Source organism: Glycine soja, chromosome 8 (genome assembly GCF_004193775.1).
Source record: "Glycine soja cultivar W05 chromosome 8, ASM419377v2, whole genome shotgun sequence".
Classification (NCBI taxonomy): domain Eukaryota; kingdom Viridiplantae; phylum Streptophyta; class Magnoliopsida; order Fabales; family Fabaceae; genus Glycine; species Glycine soja.
Genome location: NC_041009.1, coordinates 21,486,797 through 21,491,139, shown reverse-complemented (window position 1 = coordinate 21,491,139; position 4,343 = coordinate 21,486,797).

Sequence of the window (4,343 nt, the reverse complement as noted above, 5' to 3'; positions counted from 1 at the left end):
TTCTTAATAATTTTATTAAAAAAGAATAGTATAGGAGGATTCCACGTTTCAAAACATATATATGTCTCATTGATGATTAGTTATATAATATATAACAGTTGTAAATACCTCAATCAATCAAAATCAAACCTAAAATTTAAGTCAGCCCCATAACATATTAGCCTAAAAATAAACTAATTTTTCTTGCTGAATTAAGAACATACTAATTATTGGTGGAGAATTTGATGGAACATCGATCATGTGCCAATGTGACGGGAGGGTAAATATTTTTTGGAACCTTGTTTTGGGAATTAAGATGATGTAGATTGCTTTGTTAGCCCATGCCCAATGAAAAGTAAGGTACCTCGTGATGCTCCACTTTTTCCATGTGGTTGTGCAACCCTTTTCAAACTTCCACTTCAACCCCTCGTACTCCTTGACCTCCTTTTCTTTAGGTATATGCAGTAATAATCATATAATTTTGATCTTTCCATGCATGTGGTGTGCTGGAGCATCTTTAAATCGATTATATGGTTTAACCAATCTATTTTTGTCAAGACATTATTATACTTCAAACTTATCACGGTCATCTTCATGGTGAATTAATATATTACATAATTACTACAAAAAGTAATAAAATAGTCGCACAATTTAATGATGATTTTTTTTTCTTACAAATTTTTGAGTCGCAAAAATATTAGTGATGAATTTTTAAAAATTATAATAATTTTTTTTGTCATTAATTTAAGTTTTTCTTGTAGTATATAAATTATACATAACAAGACACGACTTTTTCTTTCTTTTTCATTTATTAATCAAATTAAAATGAATCATAAATACTATAAAATTGGAAGAATTTGCACGTTTCTCTCTTTACAAAGAGGTATAAAACCTAATATGAACAAAAAGTTGATATATAAAATAAGAGAAAGGCTGATTACTACGAAATTATTTTCGTCAAAATATATGAGCATGTTTTCCTTAAAAAATGGTTATTGTATTTTTTAAAATTTATATTTTGCTTTAAAAAATGTTACTATTGAGTTCTCAAACAAAGTTTGAGTGGAACTATACTTAAATCTTTAAAAAAAATTGCATTCACAAAGTTAATAAATACTTTATATTTGTAATACAATTATATATATATACTCCAAATTTTCCATCTTCCATCATGTTAATTGAGATATTTGAATTTGAAGTTTGTCAAATAAATAATAATTACATAATAATATGTGAAAATGTTTTTAATGGCTACAAATACTTACATTTCTTTGAATTTAGTCAATTGCAACATTTATAAACAATTCAAATTATACACACACATGCCTAGATATATTGATCATTATTATTTTGCTTATATGATTTCTGAGTCGTTAATACTATTATTTTAATTTCTTGCCCGTACATATAATTCTATGGCTTTTATATTTTTTGGCTGAATTCTATGGCTTTTTTATCAGCATATAAGTTTATGGTTTGTTGGTAAAAAAAAAATGGATGAATTCTTTTTTCATATTTTATTTAGTTTCAATGCACTCATTAATTCCGTGCATAATAAATATGAGTAATTGGCACCCATTTCATAGCTGATTATTATGCGTTTCAATCCTCTCCCAACCACCGTTTACCGTAAATTGGATTCTAGACATTGTCATGTGAACAATAAAGTGTATTACAAGTCACAGTTGATATTGCTACATGAATTTAGGATTGGTAATAATCAAACCAGCTCCAAATTAATTAAAGATTCAATTTATTTATTAGTTCATTCAACTTATTCATCAATCAAATCAGTTGAACTTGAACTGAACACCAAGATTGATAAAAAAGGAACTGAATTTATTGAACTATTTGTTCAATTAGTTCATGAATTGGTTATGTGTGTGTGACATATACTAGCAAACAATATTTCTTCTTACCTGGTCGACGTATGTCTATTCTTATACATAGAGTTTTTTTTTTTTAATATGGTATCCATTTATGTCGAAACCAATAATTAATTTTTGATAAGGATTTTGAATGCACATAAAATTGATATTTTTTTTATAATATAATTTATTTTATATTTAATGATCAATTAAAATTCTAAATTATTTGATTAAGAGATTAGTTATTATTCTCTATGAAGCCTCTATCTATTTACTCTATACCTTGTTGGTATATATGGAGCCTAGCTCTCTGTTTAGTCTATATCTAGGATTGAAGAGAAGAGGTAATCATTTTTTTATACAGAGAAGAGATAAGGCAACTGTGAATACTAAAGGTAAAAAACTTGACTTAATTATAAATATATATTTGACTTAACATAATATTAATTCTATCATCATTTTTTTAATTATTGAAGGATATCTTTTCAGTAAAAAAAATAGAATATCATTTAATTTTGGACGCCATCAAATTCAAGAGGACAATTATTGCATGCCTTCACGGATACAGCGTGCAGATCTTCAATTAAAACTAGAACCTAATTATAGTCGGATTATATATGTGCAAAATTATGATCACTATATATACATTACTTTTTTCGTCAATATATATATATATATATATATATATATATATATATATATATTACTTTAAAAGTTTTAGTCATGACTAAAACTTTTAAAGGAAAACTACAGACAGTTCCCCTCTGATCTTTAATTTATAATGCAAAAAAGAAAGCTAGATGCTAAAATTTATTACAGTAGCATTTAAAATTTCCCAGACAATATACCATTCGTGGACATATAATATATGCTTTTTTGATGAAGAGCACTCAGGTACGCAGAAATTAGCTTATGTAGTTACCCTACGCACTTGCTTGGTCCAAAACCTAAAAACATATAGGCCAGTGGTTAATTAGGTGAATGCAACTACTAATAGTCTAAAATGATCAATGTGATCCATTATGACTATTTGTTAGCCAAATTTATCATCACATACGTAAGACGAATATTCAGGGCAGCAGTTTTAGTTCAGCGACAAAATTTGAAGACCAGCAATAAACTTCACCTCAAATAGAAGGGCTTGCATGAACTCAGTGTCTCTGAAGCATTAATGTCTATACTGCTGTGCAGAATTATGGAAAGCTAAGCGCTCCAAATACACTGCACCTTTATAAGCCTATGGGGAGCTCATGCATTTTTAGATCGTTTGGATAAAATTTTCTGTACGTAAGTATTTATAAGAAGAAAATAGGAAAAAAAATGAAATTTGTTTTCATAAGTTAAAATTAATTTATAGTACATAAGTTAAAAATACTTTTTTATTATTAAAAATATTGATATGAGATAACTTATACAAATTTATTTCTATATAAGTTAATTTTCATTTATGAAAAAACTCAAGACTCGAAGTCTCAAACTCTAATATTTAATTAAGTTAGAGTAATTTTTCATCAATTAATTCACGTGTTTAATTTGTATATTTTTGCAGTTTTATACTGTTCATTAATTAAAAATCAATTCAAAATATAATTTTCAAAATAATTATTATAAGAGATAGTATCATACATAACAATTCCTAATATATCAAAGGGATAAGATGTTGATCAGGCTGTCTAAGAATTTCTCTCATATTTCTAATTAATACATATGAGACCATCGATTGTACAACTGTGCTCGTGAAGCATAGGACGGATCTCACCTCTATTAAAAGGCATATAGATGCATATTGCACATGTAAATCTTATATTTTCTTAGATGCATGTGAGAGGAGGCTATATATATGGTCTAACTAGAGGTTGTTACGTAATCTCTTGCATTATAAATATTCAAATCGAGCATACCAATAGCTTGTAACGAACAATTTATATATTTTCCTGCCGAACTTCATGAAGCTCCACCCTAGATTAAATATGGAATATAGCATTCATCCTAATGTTCTATCCTATATGGAACAAAAATAATTGTGATTGAAATATATTTATTTTAGGTTAGGTATATATATCAGCCACTTAATGCCAATTTTATTTTAAGTAGAGTAATGAAAAGACGTAACATTTGAGTTCCTATCAAGTATAGAAACTAAAGGATAGTATTTCCCAGATTTAGATCTTGATAATGGATAATCACACGTTAGCATTTCCATGATGATGCTACAATCCATCTTAGTGAAGGGATGAATTCTTTCAGCAACAAACCTGGTCTTTTAATTTTCCTTGTTTTACTACAAAATAAAATTTGCATCAGCCTCGTAGGGAAGAAGATTTCAAGTCTTTTCTAGTAGTTTCAGAAAACAAACAACGAAACCTAGATGCTAGAAGAGAAAATTTTCCATAAGCTATTTTAACTATTTCTTCTAGAGATCAATGTTAGTTGATAATTCTATTTAAGTTAGATAAGATCACAATTGGTGCATGATAAAACACTCTTAATATATAA